Raw genomic sequence first — 17991 nt, forward strand, 5'->3', positions numbered from 1 at the left:
TATCCATGTCCCTTAGCCAAAATATAATTAAAGGAAAATAAAAACGAAAAAAGAAAAATAAAAAATGAAAAACGAAACGAAAATACGGCAAAAGGCAAAAAGTTGGTGACGAAGCCAACAACACGCGGTGTTCCCAAGCGGTCCCCCATCTAAGTACTAACCGCGCCCGACGCTGCTTAATTTCGGTGATCGGACGAGAACCGATGTATTCAGCGTAGTATGGTCGTTGGCGAAAGCCTGAGAGCTGAACGTGGGTTTTCCTTTGTGTTCTGCCTTCGACTGGAGCATTCAGTTTGACAAAAACTAACAATAGGATGTGTTTTTAGTTCAAACGACTAGACTAGGATCTGCTGGCAGGGATTGGATGTGATATGGGGTGCCTCTATTTATGAATTTACTTAGAGAAAGAAAACCAAATGCCGTTCCCCTTCGAACAAAAGTAATATACATTTTAATTTTATCCATGTCCCTTAGCCAAAATATAATTAAAGGAAAATAAAAACGAAAAAAGAAAAATAAAAAATGAAAAACGAAACGAAAATACGGCAAAAGGCAAAAAGTTGGTGACGAAGCCAACAACACGCGGTGTTCCCAAGCGGTCCCCCATCTAAGTACTAACCGCGCCCGACGCTGCTTAATTTCGGTGATCGGACGAGAACCGATGTATTCAGCGTAGTATGGTCGTTGGCGAAAGCCTGAGAGCTGAACGTGGGTTTTCCTTTGTGTTCTGCCTTCGACTGGAGCATTCAGTTTGACAAAAACTAACAATAGGATGTGTTTTTAGTTCAAACGACTAGATAGGATCTGCTGGCAGGGATTGGATGTGATATGGGGTGCCTCTATTTATGCATTTACTTAGAGAAAGAAAACCAAATGCCGTTCCCCTTCGAACAAAAGTAATATACATTTTAATTTTATCCGTGTCCCTTAGCCAAAATATAATTAAAGGAAAATAAAAACGAAAAAAGAAAAATAAAAAATGAAAAATGAAAAACGAAACGAAAATACGGCAAAAGGCAAAAAGTTGGTGACGAAGCCAACAACACGCGGTGTTCCCAAGCGGTCCCCCATCTAAGTACTAACCGCGCCCGACGCTGCTTAATTTCGGTGATCGGACGAGAACCGATGTATTCAGCGTAGTATGGTCGTTGGCGAAAGCCTGATAGCTGAACGTGGGTTTTCCTTTGTGTTCTGCCTTCGACTGGAGCATTCAGTTTGACAAAAACTAACAATAGGATGTGTTTTTAGTTCAAACGACTAGACTAGGATCTGCTGGCAGGGATTGGATGTGATATGGGGTGCCTCTATTTATGAATTTACTTAGAGAAAGAAAACCAAATGCCGTTCCCCTTCGAACAAAAGTAATATACATTTTAATTTTATCCATGTCCCTTAGCCAAAATATAATTAAAGGAAAATAAAAACGAAAAAAGAAAAATAAAAAATGAAAAACTAAACGAAAATACGGCAAAAGGCAAAAAGTTGGTGACGAAGCCAACAACACGCGGTGTTCCCAAGCGGTCCCCCATCTAAGTACTAACCGCGCCCGACGCTGCTTAATTTCGGTGATCGGACGAGAACCGATGTATTCAGCGTAGTATGGTCGTTGGCGAAAGCCTGATAGCTGAACGTGGGTTTTCCTTTGTGTTCTGCCTTCGACTGGAGCATTCAGTTTGACCAAAACTAACAATAGGATGTGTTTTTAGTTCAAACGACTAGATAGGATCTGCTGGCAGGGATTGGATGTGATATGGGGTGCCTCTATTTATGCATTTACTTAGAGAAAGAAAACCAAATGCCGTTCCCCTTCGAACAAAAGTAATATACATTTTAATTTTATCCGTGTCCCTTAGCCAAAATATAATTAAAGGAAAATAAAAACGAAAAAAGAAAAATAAAAAATGAAAAACGAAACGAAAATACGGCAAAAGGCAAAAAGTTGGTGACGAAGCCAACAACACGCGGTGTTCCCAAGCGGTCCCCCATCTAAGTACTAACCGCGCCCGACGCTGCTTAATTTCGGTGATCGGACGAGAACCGATGTATTCAGCGTAGTATGGTCGTTGGCGAAAGCCTGATAGCTGAACGTGGGTTTTCCTTTGTGTTCTGCCTTCGACTGGAGCATTCAGTTTGACAAAAACTAACAATAGGATGTGTTTTTAGTTCAAACGACTAGACTAGGATCTGCTGGCAGGGATTGGATGTGATATGGGGTGCCTCTATTTATGCATTTACTTAGAGAAAGAAAACCAAATGCCGTTCCCCTTCGAACAAAAGTAATATACATTTTAATTTTATCCATGTCCCTTAGCCAAAATATAATTAAAGGAAAATAAAAACGAAAAACGAAAAAAGAAAAATAAAAAATGAAAAACGAAACGAAAATACGGCAAAAGGCAAAAAGTTGGTGACGAAGCCAACAACACGCGGTGTTCCCAAGCGGTCCCCCATCTAAGTACTAACCGCGCCCGACGCTGCTTAATTTCGGTGATCGGACGAGAACCGATGTATTCAGCGTAGTATGGTCGTTGGCGAAAGCCTGAGAGCTGAACCTTGGTTTTCCTTTGTGTTCTGCCTTCGACTGGAGCATTCAGTTTGACAAAAACTAACAATAGGATGTGTTTTTAGTTCAAACGACTAGATAGGATCTGCTGGCAGGGATTGGATGTGATATGGGGTGCCTCTATTTATGCATTTACTTAGAGAAAGAAAACCAAATGCCGTTCCCCTTCGAACAAAAGTAATATACATTTTAATTTTATCCGTGTCCCTTAGCCAAAATATAATTAAAGGAAAATAAAAACGAAAAAAGAAAAATAAAAAATGAAAAATGAAAAACGAAACGAAAATACGGCAAAAGGCAAAAAGTTGGTGACGAAGCCAACAACACGCGGTGTTCCCAAGCGGTCCCCCATCTAAGTACTAACCGCGCCCGACGCTGCTTAATTTCGGTGATCGGACGAGAACCGATGTATTCAGCGTAGTATGGTCGTTGGCGAAAGCCTGAGAGCTGAACGTGGGTTTTCCTTTGTGTTCTGCCTTCGACTGGAGCATTCAGTTTGACAAAAACTAACAATAGGATGTGTTTTTAGTTCAAACGACTAGACTAGGATCTGCTGGCAGGGATTGGATGTGATATGGGGTGCCTCTATTTATGAATTTACTTAGAGAAAGAAAACCAAATGCCGTTCCCCTTCGAACAAAAGTAATATACATTTTAATTTTATCCATGTCCCTTAGCCAAAATATAATTAAAGGAAAATAAAAACGAAAAAAGAAAAATAAAAAATGAAAAACGAAACGAAAATACGGCAAAAGGCAAAAAGTTGGTGACGAAGCCAACAACACGCGGTGTTCCCAAGCGGTCCCCCATCTAAGTACTAACCGCGCCCGACGCTGCTTAATTTCGGTGATCGGACGAGAACCGATGTATTCAGCGTAGTATGGTCGTTGGCGAAAGCCTGATAGTTGAACGTGGGTTTTCCTTTGTGTTCTGCCTTCGACTGGAGCATTCAGTTTGACAAAAACTAACAATAGGATGTGTTTTTAGTTCAAACGACTAGATAGGATCTGCTGGCAGGGATTGGATGTGATATGGGGTGCCTCTATTTATGCATTTACTTAGAGAAAGAAAACCAAATGCCGTTCCCCTTCGAACAAAAGTAATATACATTTTAATTTTATCCGTGTCCCTTAGCCAAAATATAATTAAAGGAAAATAAAAACGAAAAAAGAAAAATAAAAAATGAAAAATGAAAAACGAAACGAAAATACGGCAAAAGGCAAAAAGTTGGTGACGAAGCCAACAACACGCGGTGTTCCCAAGCGGTCCCCCATCTAAGTACTAACCGCGCCCGACGCTGCTTAATTTCGGTGATCGGACGAGAACCGATGTATTCAGCGTAGTATGGTCGTTGGCGAAAGCCTGATAGCTGAACGTGGGTTTTCCTTTGTGTTCTGCCTTCGACTGGAGCATTCAGTTTGACAAAAACTAACAATAGGATGTGTTTTTAGTTCAAACGACTAGACTAGGATCTGCTGGCAGGGATTGGATGTGATATGGGTGCCTCTATTTATGAATTTACTTAGAGAAAGAAAACCAAATGCCGTTCCCCTTCGAACAAAAGTAATATACATTTTAATTTTATCCATGTCCCTTAGCCAAAATATAATTAAAGGAAAATAAAAACGAAAAAAGAAAAATAAAAAATGAAAAACTAAACGAAAATACGGCAAAAGGCAAAAAGTTGGTGACGAAGCCAACAACACGCGGTGTTCCCAAGCGGTCCCCCATCTAAGTACTAACCGCGCCCGACGCTGCTTAATTTCGGTGATCGGACGAGAACCGATGTATTCAGCGTAGTATGGTCGTTGGCGAAAGCCTGATAGCTGAACGTGGGTTTTCCTTTGTGTTCTGCCTTCGACTGGAGCATTCAGTTTGACCAAAACTAACAATAGGATGTGTTTTTAGTTCAAACGACTAGATAGGATCTGCTGGCAGGGATTGGATGTGATATGGGGTGCCTCTATTTATGCATTTACTTAGAGAAAGAAAACCAAATGCCGTTCCCCTTCGAACAAAAGTAATATACATTTTAATTTTATCCGTGTCCCTTAGCCAAAATATAATTAAAGGAAAATAAAAACGAAAAAAGAAAAATAAAAAATGAAAAACGAAACGAAAATACGGCAAAAGGCAAAAAGTTGGTGACGAAGCCAACAACACGCGGTGTTCCCAAGCGGTCCCCCATCTAAGTACTAACCGCGCCCGACGCTGCTTAATTTCGGTGATCGGACGAGAACCGATGTATTCAGCGTAGTATGGTCGTTGGCGAAAGCCTGATAGCTGAACGTGGGTTTTCCTTTGTGTTCTGCCTTCGACTGGAGCATTCAGTTTGACAAAAACTAACAATAGGATGTGTTTTTAGTTCAAACGACTAGACTAGGATCTGCTGGCAGGGATTGGATGTGATATGGGGTGCCTCTATTTATGCATTTACTTAGAGAAAGAAAACCAAATGCCGTTCCCCTTCGAACAAAAGTAATATACATTTTAATTTTATCCATGTCCCTTAGCCAAAATATAATTAAAGGAAAATAAAAACGAAAAACGAAAAAAGAAAAATAAAAAATGAAAAACGAAACGAAAATACGGCAAAAGGCAAAAAGTTGGTGACGAAGCCAACAACACGCGGTGTTCCCAAGCGGTCCCCCATCTAAGTACTAACCGCGCCCGACGCTGCTTAATTTCGGTGATCGGACGAGAACCGATGTATTCAGCGTAGTATGGTCGTTGGCGAAAGCCTGAGAGCTGAACCTTGGTTTTCCTTTGTGTTCTGCCTTCGACTGGAGCATTCAGTTTGACAAAAACTAACAATAGGATGTGTTTTTAGTTCAAACGACTAGATAGGATCTGCTGGCAGGGATTGGATGTGATATGGGGTGCCTCTATTTATGCATTTACTTAGAGAAAGAAAACCAAATGCCGTTCCCCTTCGAACAAAAGTAATATACATTTTAATTTTATCCGTGTCCCTTAGCCAAAATATAATTAAAGGAAAATAAAAACGAAAAAAGAAAAATAAAAAATGAAAAACTAAACGAAAATACGGCAAAAGGCAAAAAGTTGGTGACGAAGCCAACAACACGCGGTGTTCCCAAGCGGTCCCCCATCTAAGTACTAACCGCGCCCGACGCTGCTTAATTTCGGTGATCGGACGAGAACCGATGTATTCAGCGTAGTATGGTCGTTGGCGAAAGCCTGATAGCTGAACGTGGGTTTTCCTTTGTGTTCTGCCTTCGACTGGAGCATTCAGTTTGACCAAAACTAACAATAGGATGTGTTTTTAGTTCAAACGACTAGATAGGATCTGCTGGCAGGGATTGGATGTGATATGGGGTGCCTCTATTTATGCATTTACTTAGAGAAAGAAAACCAAATGCCGTTCCCCTTCGAACAAAAGTAATATACATTTTAATTTTATCCGTGTCCCTTAGCCAAAATATAATTAAAGGAAAATAAAAACGAAAAAAGAAAAATAAAAAATGAAAAACGAAACGAAAATACGGCAAAAGGCAAAAAGTTGGTGACGAAGCCAACAACACGCGGTGTTCCCAAGCGGTCCCCCATCTAAGTACTAACCGCGCCCGACGCTGCTTAATTTCGGTGATCGGACGAGAACCGATGTATTCAGCGTAGTATGGTCGTTGGCGAAAGCCTGATAGCTGAACGTGGGTTTTCCTTTGTGTTCTGCCTTCGACTGGAGCATTCAGTTTGACAAAAACTAACAATAGGATGTGTTTTTAGTTCAAACGACTAGACTAGGATCTGCTGGCAGGGATTGGATGTGATATGGGGTGCCTCTATTTATGCATTTACTTAGAGAAAGAAAACCAAATGCCGTTCCCCTTCGAACAAAAGTAATATACATTTTAATTTTATCCATGTCCCTTAGCCAAAATATAATTAAAGGAAAATAAAAACGAAAAACGAAAAAAGAAAAATAAAAAATGAAAAACGAAACGAAAATACGGCAAAAGGCAAAATGTTGGTGACGAAGCCAACAACACGCGGTGTTCCCAAGCGGTCCCCCATCTAAGTACTAACCGCGCCCGACGCTGCTTAATTTCGGTGATCGGACGAGAACCGATGTATTCAGCGTAGTATGGTCGTTGGCGAAAGCCTGATAGCTGAACGTGGGTTTTCCTTTGTGTTCTGCCTTCGACTGGAGCATTCAGTTTGACAAAAACTAACAATAGGATGTGTTTTTAGTTCAAACGACTAGACTAGGATCTGCTGGCAGGGATTGGATGTGATATGGGGTGCCTCTATTTATGAATTTACTTAGAGAAAGAAAACCAAATGCCGTTCCCCTTCGAACAAAAGTAATATACATTTTAATTTTATCCATGTCCCTTAGCCAAAATATAATTAAAGGAAAATAAAAACGAAAAAAGAAAAATAAAAAATGAAAAACTAAACGAAAATACGGCAAAAGGCAAAAAGTTGGTGACGAAGCCAACAACACGCGGTGTTCCCAAGCGGTCCCCCATCTAAGTACTAACCGCGCCCGACGCTGCTTAATTTCGGTGATCGGACGAGAACCGATGTATTCAGCGTAGTATGGTCGTTGGCGAAAGCCTGATAGCTGAACGTGGGTTTTCCTTTGTGTTCTGCCTTCGACTGGAGCATTCAGTTTGACCAAAACTAACAATAGGATGTGTTTTTAGTTCAAACGACTAGATAGGATCTGCTGGCAGGGATTGGATGTGATATGGGGTGCCTCTATTTATGCATTTACTTAGAGAAAGAAAACCAAATGCCGTTCCCCTTCGAACAAAAGTAATATACATTTTAATTTTATCCGTGTCCCTTAGCCAAAATATAATTAAAGGAAAATAAAAACGAAAAAAGAAAAATAAAAAATGAAAAACGAAACGAAAATACGGCAAAAGGCAAAAAGTTGGTGACGAAGCCAACAACACGCGGTGTTCCCAAGCGGTCCCCCATCTAAGTACTAACCGCGCCCGACGCTGCTTAATTTCGGTGATCGGACGAGAACCGATGTATTCAGCGTAGTATGGTCGTTGGCGAAAGCCTGATAGCTGAACGTGGGTTTTCCTTTGTGTTCTGCCTTCGACTGGAGCATTCAGTTTGACAAAAACTAACAATAGGATGTGTTTTTAGTTCAAACGACTAGACTAGGATCTGCTGGCAGGGATTGGATGTGATATGGGGTGCCTCTATTTATGCATTTACTTAGAGAAAGAAAACCAAATGCCGTTCCCCTTCGAACAAAAGTAATATACATTTTAATTTTATCCATGTCCCTTAGCCAAAATATAATTAAAGGAAAATAAAAACGAAAAACGAAAAAAGAAAAATAAAAAATGAAAAACGAAACGAAAATACGGCAAAAGGCAAAAAGTTGGTGACGAAGCCAACAACACGCGGTGTTCCCAAGCGGTCCCCCATCTAAGTACTAACCGCGCCCGACGCTGCTTAATTTCGGTGATCGGACGAGAACCGATGTATTCAGCGTAGTATGGTCGTTGGCGAAAGCCTGAGAGCTGAACCTTGGTTTTCCTTTGTGTTCTGCCTTCGACTGGAGCATTCAGTTTGACAAAAACTAACAATAGGATGTGTTTTTAGTTCAAACGACTAGATAGGATCTGCTGGCAGGGATTGGATGTGATATGGGGTGCCTCTATTTATGCATTTACTTAGAGAAAGAAAACCAAATGCCGTTCCCCTTCGAACAAAAGTAATATACATTTTAATTTTATCCGTGTCCCTTAGCCAAAATATAATTAAAGGAAAATAAAAACGAAAAAAGAAAAATAAAAAATGAAAAATGAAAAACGAAACGAAAATACGGCAAAAGGCAAAAAGTTGGTGACGAAGCCAACAACACGCGGTGTTCCCAAGCGGTCCCCCATCTAAGTACTAACCGCGCCCGACGCTGCTTAATTTCGGTGATCGGACGAGAACCGATGTATTCAGCGTAGTATGGTCGTTGGCGAAAGCCTGAGAGCTGAACGTGGGTTTTCCTTTGTGTTCTGCCTTCGACTGGAGCATTCAGTTTGACAAAAACTAACAATAGGATGTGTTTTTAGTTCAAACGACTAGACTAGGATCTGCTGGCAGGGATTGGATGTGATATGGGGTGCCTCTATTTATGAATTTACTTAGAGAAAGAAAACCAAATGCCGTTCCCCTTCGAACAAAAGTAATATACATTTTAATTTTATCCATGTCCCTTAGCCAAAATATAATTAAAGGAAAATAAAAACGAAAAAAGAAAAATAAAAAATGAAAAACGAAACGAAAATACGGCAAAAGGCAAAAAGTTGGTGACGAAGCCAACAACACGCGGTGTTCCCAAGCGGTCCCCCATCTAAGTACTAACCGCGCCCGACGCTGCTTAATTTCGGTGATCGGACGAGAACCGATGTATTCAGCGTAGTATGGTCGTTGGCGAAAGCCTGAGAGCTGAACGTGGGTTTTCCTTTGTGTTCTGCCTTCGACTGGAGCATTCAGTTTGACAAAAACTAACAATAGGATGTGTTTTTAGTTCAAACGACTAGATAGGATCTGCTGGCAGGGATTGGATGTGATATGGGGTGCCTCTATTTATGCATTTACTTAGAGAAAGAAAACCAAATGCCGTTCCCCTTCGAACAAAAGTAATATACATTTTAATTTTATCCGTGTCCCTTAGCCAAAATATAATTAAAGGAAAATAAAAACGAAAAAAGAAAAATAAAAAATGAAAAATGAAAAACGAAACGAAAATACGGCAAAAGGCAAAAAGTTGGTGACGAAGCCAACAACACGCGGTGTTCCCAAGCGGTCCCCCATCTAAGTACTAACCGCGCCCGACGCTGCTTAATTTCGGTGATCGGACGAGAACCGATGTATTCAGCGTAGTATGGTCGTTGGCGAAAGCCTGATAGCTGAACGTGGGTTTTCCTTTGTGTTCTGCCTTCGACTGGAGCATTCAGTTTGACAAAAACTAACAATAGGATGTGTTTTTAGTTCAAACGACTAGACTAGGATCTGCTGGCAGGGATTGGATGTGATATGGGGTGCCTCTATTTATGAATTTACTTAGAGAAAGAAAACCAAATGCCGTTCCCCTTCGAACAAAAGTAATATACATTTTAATTTTATCCATGTCCCTTAGCCAAAATATAATTAAAGGAAAATAAAAACGAAAAAAGAAAAATAAAAAATGAAAAACTAAACGAAAATACGGCAAAAGGCAAAAAGTTGGTGACGAAGCCAACAACACGCGGTGTTCCCAAGCGGTCCCCCATCTAAGTACTAACCGCGCCCGACGCTGCTTAATTTCGGTGATCGGACGAGAACCGATGTATTCAGCGTAGTATGGTCGTTGGCGAAAGCCTGATAGCTGAACGTGGGTTTTCCTTTGTGTTCTGCCTTCGACTGGAGCATTCAGTTTGACCAAAACTAACAATAGGATGTGTTTTTAGTTCAAACGACTAGATAGGATCTGCTGGCAGGGATTGGATGTGATATGGGGTGCCTCTATTTATGCATTTACTTAGAGAAAGAAAACCAAATGCCGTTCCCCTTCGAACAAAAGTAATATACATTTTAATTTTATCCGTGTCCCTTAGCCAAAATATAATTAAAGGAAAATAAAAACGAAAAAAGAAAAATAAAAAATGAAAAACGAAACGAAAATACGGCAAAAGGCAAAAAGTTGGTGACGAAGCCAACAACACGCGGTGTTCCCAAGCGGTCCCCCATCTAAGTACTAACCGCGCCCGACGCTGCTTAATTTCGGTGATCGGACGAGAACCGATGTATTCAGCGTAGTATGGTCGTTGGCGAAAGCCTGATAGCTGAACGTGGGTTTTCCTTTGTGTTCTGCCTTCGACTGGAGCATTCAGTTTGACAAAAACTAACAATAGGATGTGTTTTTAGTTCAAACGACTAGACTAGGATCTGCTGGCAGGGATTGGATGTGATATGGGGTGCCTCTATTTATGCATTTACTTAGAGAAAGAAAACCAAATGCCGTTCCCCTTCGAACAAAAGTAATATACATTTTAATTTTATCCATGTCCCTTAGCCAAAATATAATTAAAGGAAAATAAAAACGAAAAACGAAAAAAGAAAAATAAAAAATGAAAAACGAAACGAAAATACGGCAAAAGGCAAAATGTTGGTGACGAAGCCAACAACACGCGGTGTTCCCAAGCGGTCCCCCATCTAAGTACTAACCGCGCCCGACGCTGCTTAATTTCGGTGATCGGACGAGAACCGATGTATTCAGCGTAGTATGGTCGTTGGCGAAAGCCTGAGAGCTGAACCTTGGTTTTCCTTTGTGTTCTGCCTTCGACTGGAGCATTCAGTTTGACAAAAACTAACAATAGGATGTGTTTTTAGTTCAAACGACTAGATAGGATCTGCTGGCAGGGATTGGATGTGATATGGGGTGCCTCTATTTATGCATTTACTTAGAGAAAGAAAACCAAATGCCGTTCCCCTTCGAACAAAAGTAATATACATTTTAATTTTATCCGTGTCCCTTAGCCAAAATATAATTAAAGGAAAATAAAAACGAAAAAAGAAAAATAAAAAATGAAAAACTAAACGAAAATACGGCAAAAGGCAAAAAGTTGGTGACGAAGCCAACAACACGCGGTGTTCCCAAGCGGTCCCCCATCTAAGTACTAACCGCGCCCGACGCTGCTTAATTTCGGTGATCGGACGAGAACCGATGTATTCAGCGTAGTATGGTCGTTGGCGAAAGCCTGATAGCTGAACGTGGGTTTTCCTTTGTGTTCTGCCTTCGACTGGAGCATTCAGTTTGACCAAAACTAACAATAGGATGTGTTTTTAGTTCAAACGACTAGATAGGATCTGCTGGCAGGGATTGGATGTGATATGGGGTGCCTCTATTTATGCATTTACTTAGAGAAAGAAAACCAAATGCCGTTCCCCTTCGAACAAAAGTAATATACATTTTAATTTTATCCGTGTCCCTTAGCCAAAATATAATTAAAGGAAAATAAAAACGAAAAAAGAAAAATAAAAAATGAAAAACGAAACGAAAATACGGCAAAAGGCAAAAAGTTGGTGACGAAGCCAACAACACGCGGTGTTCCCAAGCGGTCCCCCATCTAAGTACTAACCGCGCCCGACGCTGCTTAATTTCGGTGATCGGACGAGAACCGATGTATTCAGCGTAGTATGGTCGTTGGCGAAAGCCTGATAGCTGAACGTGGGTTTTCCTTTGTGTTCTGCCTTCGACTGGAGCATTCAGTTTGACAAAAACTAACAATAGGATGTGTTTTTAGTTCAAACGACTAGACTAGGATCTGCTGGCAGGGATTGGATGTGATATGGGGTGCCTCTATTTATGCATTTACTTAGAGAAAGAAAACCAAATGCCGTTCCCCTTCGAACAAAAGTAATATACATTTTAATTTTATCCATGTCCCTTAGCCAAAATATAATTAAAGGAAAATAAAAACGAAAAACGAAAAAAGAAAAATAAAAAATGAAAAACGAAACGAAAATACGGCAAAAGGCAAAATGTTGGTGACGAAGCCAACAACACGCGGTGTTCCCAAGCGGTCCCCCATCTAAGTACTAACCGCGCCCGACGCTGCTTAATTTCGGTGATCGGACGAGAACCGATGTATTCAGCGTAGTATGGTCGTTGGCGAAAGCCTGAGAGCTGAACCTTGGTTTTCCTTTGTGTTCTGCCTTCGACTGGAGCATTCAGTTTGACAAAAACTAACAATAGGATGTGTTTTTAGTTCAAACGACTAGACTAGGATCTGCTGGCAGGGATTGGATGTGATATGGGGTGCCTCTATTTATGCATTTACTTAGAGAAAGAAAACCAAATGCCGTTCCCCTTCGAACAAAAGTAATATACATTTTAATTTTATCCATGTCCCTTAGCCAAAATATAATTAAAGGAAAATAAAAACGAAAAAAGAAAAATAAAAAATGAAAAATGAAAAACGAAACGAAAATACGGCAAAAGGCAAAAAGTTGGTGACGAAGCCAACAACACGCGGTGTTCCCAAGCGGTCCCCCATCTAAGTACTAACCGCGCCCGACGCTGCTTAATTTCGGTGATCGGACGAGAACCGATGTATTCAGCGTAGTATGGTCGTTGGCGAAAGCCTGATAGCTGAACGTGGGTTTTCCTTTGTGTTCTGCCTTCGACTGAAGCATTCAGTTTGACAAAAACTAACAATAGGATGTGTTTTTAGTTCAAACGACTAGACTAGGATCTGCTGGCAGGGATTGGATGTGATATGGGGTGCCTCCCTCTATTTATGAATTTACTTATAGAAAGAAAACCAAATGCCGTTCCCCTTCGAAAAAAAGTAATATACATTTTAATTTTATCCATGTCCCTTAGCCAAAATATAATTAAAGGAAAATAAAAACGAAAAAAGAGAAATAAAAAATGAAAAACTAAACGAAAATACGGCAAAAGGCAAAAATTTGGTGACGAAGCCAACAACACGCGGTGTTCCCAAGCGGTCCCCCATCTAAGTACTAACCGCGCCCGACGCTGCTTAATTTCGGTGATCGGACGAGAACCGATGTATTCAGCGTAGTATGGTCGTTGGCGAAAGCCTGATAGCTGAACGTGGGTTTTCCTTTGTGTTCTGCCTTCGACTGGAGCATTCAGTTTGACAAAAACTAACAATAGGATGTGTTTTTAGTTCAAACGACTAGACTAGGATCTGCTGGCAGGGATTGGATGTGATATGGGGTGCCTCTATTTATGTATTTACTTAGAGAAAGAAAACCAAATGCCGTTCCCCTTCGAACAAAAGTAATATACATTTTAATTTTATCCATGTCCCTTAGCCAAAATATAATTAAAGGAAAATAAAAACGAAAAAAGAGAAATAAAAAATGAAAAACTAAACGAAAATACGGCAAAAGGCAAAAAGTTGGTGACGAAGCCAACAACACGCGGTGTTCCCAAGCGGTCCCCCATCTAAGTACTAACCGCGCCCGACGCTGCTTAATTTCGGTGATCGGACGAGAACCGATGTATTCAGCGTAGTATGGTCGTTGGCGAAAGCCTGATAGCTGAACGTGGGTTTTCCTTTGTGTTCTGCCTTCGACTGAAGCATTCAGTTTGACAAAAACTAACAATAGGATGTGTTTTTAGTTCAAACGACTAGACTAGGATCTGCTGGCAGGGATTGGATGTGATATGGGGTGCCTCCCTCTATTTATGAATTTACTTATAGAAAGAAAACCAAATGCCGTTCCCCTTCGAACAAAAGTAATATACATTTTAATTTTATCCATGTCCCTTAGCCAAAATATAATTAAAGGAAAATAAAAACGAAAAAAGAGAAATAAAAAATGAAAAACTAAACGAAAATACGGCAAAAGGCAAAAAGTTGGTGACGAAGCCAACAACACGCGGTGTTCCCAAGCGGTCCCCCATCTAAGTACTAACCGCGCCCGACGCTGCTTAATTTCGGTGATCGGACGAGAACCGATGTATTCAGCGTAGTATGGTCGTTGGCGAAAGCCTGATAGCTGAACGTGGGTTTTCCTTTGTGTTCTGCCTTCGACTGGAGCATTCAGTTTGACAAAAACTAACAATAGGATGTGTTTTTAGTTCAAACGACTAGACTAGGATCTGCTGGCAGGGATTGGATGTGATATGGGGTGCCTCTATTTATGTATTTACTTAGAGAAAGAAAACCAAATGCCGTTCCCCTTCGAACAAAAGTAATATACATTTTAATTTTATCCGTGTCCCTTAGCCAAAATATAATTAAAGGAAAATACAAACGAAAAAAGAAAAATAAAAAATGAAAAACGAAACGAAAATACGGCAAAAGGCAAAAAGTTGGTGACGAAGCCAACAACACGCGGTGTTCCCAAGCGGTCCCCCATCTAAGTACTAACCGCGCCCGACGCTGCTTAATTTCGGTGATCGGACGAGAACCGATGTATTCAGCGTAGTATGGTCGTTGGCGAAAGCCTGATAGCTGAACGTGGGTTTTCCTTTGTGTTCTGCCTTCGACTGAAGTATTCAGTTTGACAAAAACTAACAGTAGGATGTGTTTTTAGTTCAAACGACTAGACTAGGATCTGCTGGCAGGGATTGGATGTGATATGGGGTGCCTCTATTTATGCATTTACTTAGAGAAAGAAAACCAAATGCCGTTCCCCTTCGAACAAAAGTAATATACATTTTAATTTTATCCATGTCCCTTAGCCAAAATATAATTAAAGGAAAATAAAAACGAAAAAAGAGAAATAAAAAATGAAAAACTAAACGAAAATACGGCAAAAGGCAAAAAGTTGGTGACGAAGCCAACAACACGCGGTGTTCCCAAGCGGTCCCCCATCTAAGTACTAACCGCGCCCGACGCTGCTTAATTTCGGTGATCGGACGAGAACCGATGTATTCAGCGTAGTATGGTCGTTGGCGAAAGCCTGATAGCTGAACGTGGGTTTTCCTTTGTGTTCTGCCTTCGACTGAAGTATTCAGTTTGACAAAAACTAACAGTAGGATGTGTTTTTAGTTCAAACGACTAGACTAGGATCTGCTGGCAGGGATTGGATGTGATATGGGGTGCCTCTATTTATGCATTTACTTAGAGAAAGAAAACCAAATGCCGTTCCCCTTCGAACAAAAGTAATATACATTTTAATTTTATCCATGTCCCTTAGCCAAAATATAATTAAAGGAAAATAAAAACGAAAAAAGAGAAATAAAAAATGAAAAACTAAACGAAAATACGGCAAAAGGCAAAAAGTTGGTGACGAAGCCAACAACACGCGGTGTTCCCAAGCGGTCCCCCATCTAAGTACTAACCGCGCCCGACGCTGCTTAATTTCGGTGATCGGACGAGAACCGATGTATTCAGCGTAGTATGGTCGTTGGCGAAAGCCTGATAGCTGAACGTGGGTTTTCCTTTGTGTTCTGCCTTCGACTGAAGTATTCAGTTTGACAAAAACTAACAATAGGATGTGTTTTTAGTTCAAACGACTAGACTAGGATCTGCTGGCAGGGATTGGATGTGATATGGGGTGCCTCTATTTATGTATTTACTTAGAGAAAGAAAACCAAATGCCGTTCCCCTTCGAACAAAAGTAATATACATTTTAATTTTATCCGTGTCCCTTAGCCAAAATATAATTAAAGGAAAATAAAAACGAAAAAAGAGAAATAAAAAATGAAAAACTAAACGAAAATACGGCAAAAGGCAAAAAGTTGGTGACGAAGCCAACAACACGCGGTGTTCCCAAGCGGTCCCCCATCTAAGTACTAACCGCGCCCGACGCTGCTTAATTTCGGTGATCGGACGAGAACCGATGTATTCAGCGTAGTATGGTCGTTGGCGAAAGCCTGATAGCTGAACGTGGGTTTTCCTTTGTGTTCTGCCTTCGACTGAAGTATTCAGTTTGACAAAAACTAACAATAGGATGTGTTTTTAGTTCAAACGACTAGACTAGGATCTGCTGGCAGGGATTGGATGTGATATGGGGTGCCTCTATTTATGTATTTACTTAGAGAAAGAAAACCAAATGCCGTTCCCCTTCGAACAAAAGTAATATACATTTTAATTTTATCCGTGTCCCTTAGCCAAAATATAATTAAAGGAAAATAAAAACGAAAAAAGAGAAATAAAAAATGAAAAACTAAACGAAAATACGGCAAAAGGCAAAAAGTTGGTGACGAAGCCAACAACACGCGGTGTTCCCAAGCGGTCCCCCATCTAAGTACTAACCGCGCCCGACGCTGCTTAATTTCGGTGATCGGACGAGAACCGATGTATTCAGCGTAGTATGGTCGTTGGCGAAAGCCTGATAGCTGAACGTGGGTTTTCCTTTGTGTTCTGCCTTCGACTGAAGTATTCAGTTTGACAAAAACTAACAGTAGGATGTGTTTTTAGTTCAAACGACTAGACTAGGATCTGCTGGCAGGGATTGGATGTGATATGGGGTGCCTCTATTTATGCATTTACTTAGAGAAAGAAAACCAAATGCCGTTCCCCTTCGAACAAAAGTAATATACATTTTAATTTTATCCATGTCCCTTAGCCAAAATATAATTAAAGGAAAATAAAAACGAAAAAAGAGAAATAAAAAATGAAAAACTAAACGAAAATACGGCAAAAGGCAAAAAGTTGGTGACGAAGCCAACAACACGCGGTGTTCCCAAGCGGTCCCCCATCTAAGTACTAACCGCGCCCGACGCTGCTTAATTTCGGTGATCGGACGAGAACCGATGTATTCAGCGTAGTATGGTCGTTGGCGAAAGCCTGAGAGCTGAACCTTGGTTTTCCTTTGTGTTCTGCCTTCGACTGAAGCATTCAGTTTGACAAAAACTAACAATAGGATGTGTTTTTAGTTCAAACGACTAGACTAGGATCTGCTGGCAGGGATTGGATGTGATATGGGGTGCCTCCCTCTATTTATGAATTTACTTATAGAAAGAAAACCAAATGCCGTTCCCCTTCGAACAAAAGTAATATACATTTTAATTTTATCCATGTCCCTTAGCCAAAATATAATTAAAGGAAAATAAAAACGAAAAAAGAGAAATAAAAAATGAAAAACTAAACGAAAATACGGCAAAAGGCAAAAAGTTGGTGACGAAGCCAACAACACGCGGTGTTCCCAAGCGGTCCCCCATCTAAGTACTAACCGCGCCCGACGCTGCTTAATTTCGGTGATCGGACGAGAACCGATGTATTCAGCGTAGTATGGTCGTTGGCGACAGCCTGATAGCTGAACGTGGGTTTTCCTTTGTGTTCTGCCTTCGACTGAAGCATTCAGTTTGACAAAAACTAACAATAGGATGTGTTTTTAGTTCAAACGACTAGACTAGGATCTGCTGGCAGGGATTGGATGTGATATGGGGTGCCTCCCTCTATTTATGAATTTACTTATAGAAAGAAAACCAAATGCCGTTCCCCTTCGAACAAAAGTAATATACATTTTAATTTTATCCATGTCCCTTAGCCAAAATATAATTAAAGGAAAATAAAAACGAAAAAAGAGAAATAAAAAATGAAAAACTAAACGAAAATACGGCAAAAGGCAAAAAGTTGGTGACGAAGCCAACAACACGCGGTGTTCCCAAGCGGTCCCCCATCTAAGTACTAACCGCGCCCGACGCTGCTTAATTTCGGTGATCGGACGAGAACCGATGTATTCAGCGTAGTATGGTCGTTGGCGACAGCCTGATAGCTGAACGTGGGTTTTCCTTTGTGTTCTGCCTTCGACTGAAGCATTCAGTTTGACAAAAACTAACAATAGGATGTGTTTTTAGTTCAAACGACTAGACTAGGATCTGCTGGCAGGGATTGGATGTGATATGGGGTGCCTCTATTTATGAATTTACTTAGAGAAAGAAAACCAAATGCCGTTCCCCTTCGAACAAAAGTAATATACATTTTAATTTTATCCATGTCCCTTAGCCAAAATATAATTAAAGGAAAATAAAA

At 40.6% G+C, this 17991-nt stretch overlaps 39 non-coding genes across 39 annotated transcripts; all 39 read right to left on the reverse strand.

Annotated features, from left to right (window-relative positions):
* Positions 1-112: 112 nt before the first annotated feature.
* On the reverse strand, positions 113-231 carry LOC117187500. Its single transcript, XR_004472163.1, has one exon. It is a non-coding gene; the product is annotated as a 5S ribosomal RNA (ribosomal RNA).
* A 339-nt stretch (positions 232-570) lies between these two features.
* LOC117187501 lies at positions 571-689 on the reverse strand. The gene has a single exon (XR_004472164.1). It is a non-coding gene; the product is annotated as a 5S ribosomal RNA (ribosomal RNA).
* A 345-nt stretch (positions 690-1034) lies between these two features.
* LOC117187502 lies at positions 1035-1153 on the reverse strand. The gene has a single exon (XR_004472165.1). It is a non-coding gene; the product is annotated as a 5S ribosomal RNA (ribosomal RNA).
* Positions 1154-1492: 339 nt separating this feature from the next.
* On the reverse strand, positions 1493-1611 carry LOC117187503. The gene has a single exon (XR_004472166.1). It is a non-coding gene; the product is annotated as a 5S ribosomal RNA (ribosomal RNA).
* A 338-nt stretch (positions 1612-1949) lies between these two features.
* Positions 1950-2068, reverse strand: LOC117187505. The gene has a single exon (XR_004472168.1). It is a non-coding gene; the product is annotated as a 5S ribosomal RNA (ribosomal RNA).
* A 346-nt stretch (positions 2069-2414) lies between these two features.
* LOC117187506 lies at positions 2415-2533 on the reverse strand. Its single transcript, XR_004472169.1, has one exon. It is a non-coding gene; the product is annotated as a 5S ribosomal RNA (ribosomal RNA).
* A 345-nt stretch (positions 2534-2878) lies between these two features.
* Positions 2879-2997, reverse strand: LOC117187507. The gene has a single exon (XR_004472170.1). It is a non-coding gene; the product is annotated as a 5S ribosomal RNA (ribosomal RNA).
* Positions 2998-3336: 339 nt separating this feature from the next.
* LOC117187508 lies at positions 3337-3455 on the reverse strand. Its single transcript, XR_004472171.1, has one exon. It is a non-coding gene; the product is annotated as a 5S ribosomal RNA (ribosomal RNA).
* Positions 3456-3800: 345 nt separating this feature from the next.
* Positions 3801-3919, reverse strand: LOC117187509. The gene has a single exon (XR_004472172.1). It is a non-coding gene; the product is annotated as a 5S ribosomal RNA (ribosomal RNA).
* A 338-nt stretch (positions 3920-4257) lies between these two features.
* LOC117187510 lies at positions 4258-4376 on the reverse strand. The gene has a single exon (XR_004472173.1). It is a non-coding gene; the product is annotated as a 5S ribosomal RNA (ribosomal RNA).
* Positions 4377-4714: 338 nt separating this feature from the next.
* On the reverse strand, positions 4715-4833 carry LOC117187512. Its single transcript, XR_004472174.1, has one exon. It is a non-coding gene; the product is annotated as a 5S ribosomal RNA (ribosomal RNA).
* A 346-nt stretch (positions 4834-5179) lies between these two features.
* LOC117187513 lies at positions 5180-5298 on the reverse strand. Its single transcript, XR_004472175.1, has one exon. It is a non-coding gene; the product is annotated as a 5S ribosomal RNA (ribosomal RNA).
* Positions 5299-5636: 338 nt separating this feature from the next.
* Positions 5637-5755, reverse strand: LOC117187514. The gene has a single exon (XR_004472176.1). It is a non-coding gene; the product is annotated as a 5S ribosomal RNA (ribosomal RNA).
* Positions 5756-6093: 338 nt separating this feature from the next.
* Positions 6094-6212, reverse strand: LOC117187515. The gene has a single exon (XR_004472177.1). It is a non-coding gene; the product is annotated as a 5S ribosomal RNA (ribosomal RNA).
* Positions 6213-6558: 346 nt separating this feature from the next.
* On the reverse strand, positions 6559-6677 carry LOC117187517. Its single transcript, XR_004472179.1, has one exon. It is a non-coding gene; the product is annotated as a 5S ribosomal RNA (ribosomal RNA).
* Positions 6678-7016: 339 nt separating this feature from the next.
* On the reverse strand, positions 7017-7135 carry LOC117187518. Its single transcript, XR_004472180.1, has one exon. It is a non-coding gene; the product is annotated as a 5S ribosomal RNA (ribosomal RNA).
* Positions 7136-7473: 338 nt separating this feature from the next.
* Positions 7474-7592, reverse strand: LOC117187519. Its single transcript, XR_004472181.1, has one exon. It is a non-coding gene; the product is annotated as a 5S ribosomal RNA (ribosomal RNA).
* A 346-nt stretch (positions 7593-7938) lies between these two features.
* On the reverse strand, positions 7939-8057 carry LOC117187520. The gene has a single exon (XR_004472182.1). It is a non-coding gene; the product is annotated as a 5S ribosomal RNA (ribosomal RNA).
* Positions 8058-8402: 345 nt separating this feature from the next.
* LOC117187521 lies at positions 8403-8521 on the reverse strand. Its single transcript, XR_004472183.1, has one exon. It is a non-coding gene; the product is annotated as a 5S ribosomal RNA (ribosomal RNA).
* Positions 8522-8860: 339 nt separating this feature from the next.
* LOC117187522 lies at positions 8861-8979 on the reverse strand. Its single transcript, XR_004472184.1, has one exon. It is a non-coding gene; the product is annotated as a 5S ribosomal RNA (ribosomal RNA).
* A 345-nt stretch (positions 8980-9324) lies between these two features.
* Positions 9325-9443, reverse strand: LOC117187523. Its single transcript, XR_004472185.1, has one exon. It is a non-coding gene; the product is annotated as a 5S ribosomal RNA (ribosomal RNA).
* Positions 9444-9782: 339 nt separating this feature from the next.
* LOC117187524 lies at positions 9783-9901 on the reverse strand. The gene has a single exon (XR_004472186.1). It is a non-coding gene; the product is annotated as a 5S ribosomal RNA (ribosomal RNA).
* Positions 9902-10239: 338 nt separating this feature from the next.
* On the reverse strand, positions 10240-10358 carry LOC117187525. The gene has a single exon (XR_004472187.1). It is a non-coding gene; the product is annotated as a 5S ribosomal RNA (ribosomal RNA).
* A 346-nt stretch (positions 10359-10704) lies between these two features.
* On the reverse strand, positions 10705-10823 carry LOC117187526. The gene has a single exon (XR_004472188.1). It is a non-coding gene; the product is annotated as a 5S ribosomal RNA (ribosomal RNA).
* Positions 10824-11161: 338 nt separating this feature from the next.
* LOC117187529 lies at positions 11162-11280 on the reverse strand. Its single transcript, XR_004472190.1, has one exon. It is a non-coding gene; the product is annotated as a 5S ribosomal RNA (ribosomal RNA).
* Positions 11281-11618: 338 nt separating this feature from the next.
* On the reverse strand, positions 11619-11737 carry LOC117187530. The gene has a single exon (XR_004472191.1). It is a non-coding gene; the product is annotated as a 5S ribosomal RNA (ribosomal RNA).
* A 346-nt stretch (positions 11738-12083) lies between these two features.
* LOC117187531 lies at positions 12084-12202 on the reverse strand. Its single transcript, XR_004472192.1, has one exon. It is a non-coding gene; the product is annotated as a 5S ribosomal RNA (ribosomal RNA).
* Positions 12203-12548: 346 nt separating this feature from the next.
* On the reverse strand, positions 12549-12667 carry LOC117187532. Its single transcript, XR_004472193.1, has one exon. It is a non-coding gene; the product is annotated as a 5S ribosomal RNA (ribosomal RNA).
* A 343-nt stretch (positions 12668-13010) lies between these two features.
* LOC117187533 lies at positions 13011-13129 on the reverse strand. The gene has a single exon (XR_004472194.1). It is a non-coding gene; the product is annotated as a 5S ribosomal RNA (ribosomal RNA).
* Positions 13130-13468: 339 nt separating this feature from the next.
* LOC117187534 lies at positions 13469-13587 on the reverse strand. Its single transcript, XR_004472195.1, has one exon. It is a non-coding gene; the product is annotated as a 5S ribosomal RNA (ribosomal RNA).
* Positions 13588-13930: 343 nt separating this feature from the next.
* LOC117187535 lies at positions 13931-14049 on the reverse strand. Its single transcript, XR_004472196.1, has one exon. It is a non-coding gene; the product is annotated as a 5S ribosomal RNA (ribosomal RNA).
* Positions 14050-14388: 339 nt separating this feature from the next.
* On the reverse strand, positions 14389-14507 carry LOC117187536. The gene has a single exon (XR_004472197.1). It is a non-coding gene; the product is annotated as a 5S ribosomal RNA (ribosomal RNA).
* A 339-nt stretch (positions 14508-14846) lies between these two features.
* On the reverse strand, positions 14847-14965 carry LOC117187537. The gene has a single exon (XR_004472198.1). It is a non-coding gene; the product is annotated as a 5S ribosomal RNA (ribosomal RNA).
* A 339-nt stretch (positions 14966-15304) lies between these two features.
* LOC117187538 lies at positions 15305-15423 on the reverse strand. The gene has a single exon (XR_004472199.1). It is a non-coding gene; the product is annotated as a 5S ribosomal RNA (ribosomal RNA).
* A 339-nt stretch (positions 15424-15762) lies between these two features.
* Positions 15763-15881, reverse strand: LOC117187540. Its single transcript, XR_004472201.1, has one exon. It is a non-coding gene; the product is annotated as a 5S ribosomal RNA (ribosomal RNA).
* A 339-nt stretch (positions 15882-16220) lies between these two features.
* Positions 16221-16339, reverse strand: LOC117187541. The gene has a single exon (XR_004472202.1). It is a non-coding gene; the product is annotated as a 5S ribosomal RNA (ribosomal RNA).
* Positions 16340-16678: 339 nt separating this feature from the next.
* On the reverse strand, positions 16679-16797 carry LOC117187542. Its single transcript, XR_004472203.1, has one exon. It is a non-coding gene; the product is annotated as a 5S ribosomal RNA (ribosomal RNA).
* Positions 16798-17140: 343 nt separating this feature from the next.
* On the reverse strand, positions 17141-17259 carry LOC117187544. Its single transcript, XR_004472204.1, has one exon. It is a non-coding gene; the product is annotated as a 5S ribosomal RNA (ribosomal RNA).
* Positions 17260-17602: 343 nt separating this feature from the next.
* On the reverse strand, positions 17603-17721 carry LOC117187545. Its single transcript, XR_004472205.1, has one exon. It is a non-coding gene; the product is annotated as a 5S ribosomal RNA (ribosomal RNA).
* Between the last annotated feature and the right edge of the window lie 270 nt (positions 17722-17991).

The sequence above is a fragment of the Drosophila miranda genome, chromosome 2, assembly GCF_003369915.1.
Source record: "Drosophila miranda strain MSH22 chromosome 2, D.miranda_PacBio2.1, whole genome shotgun sequence".
NCBI lineage: Eukaryota > Metazoa > Arthropoda > Insecta > Diptera > Drosophilidae > Drosophila > Drosophila miranda.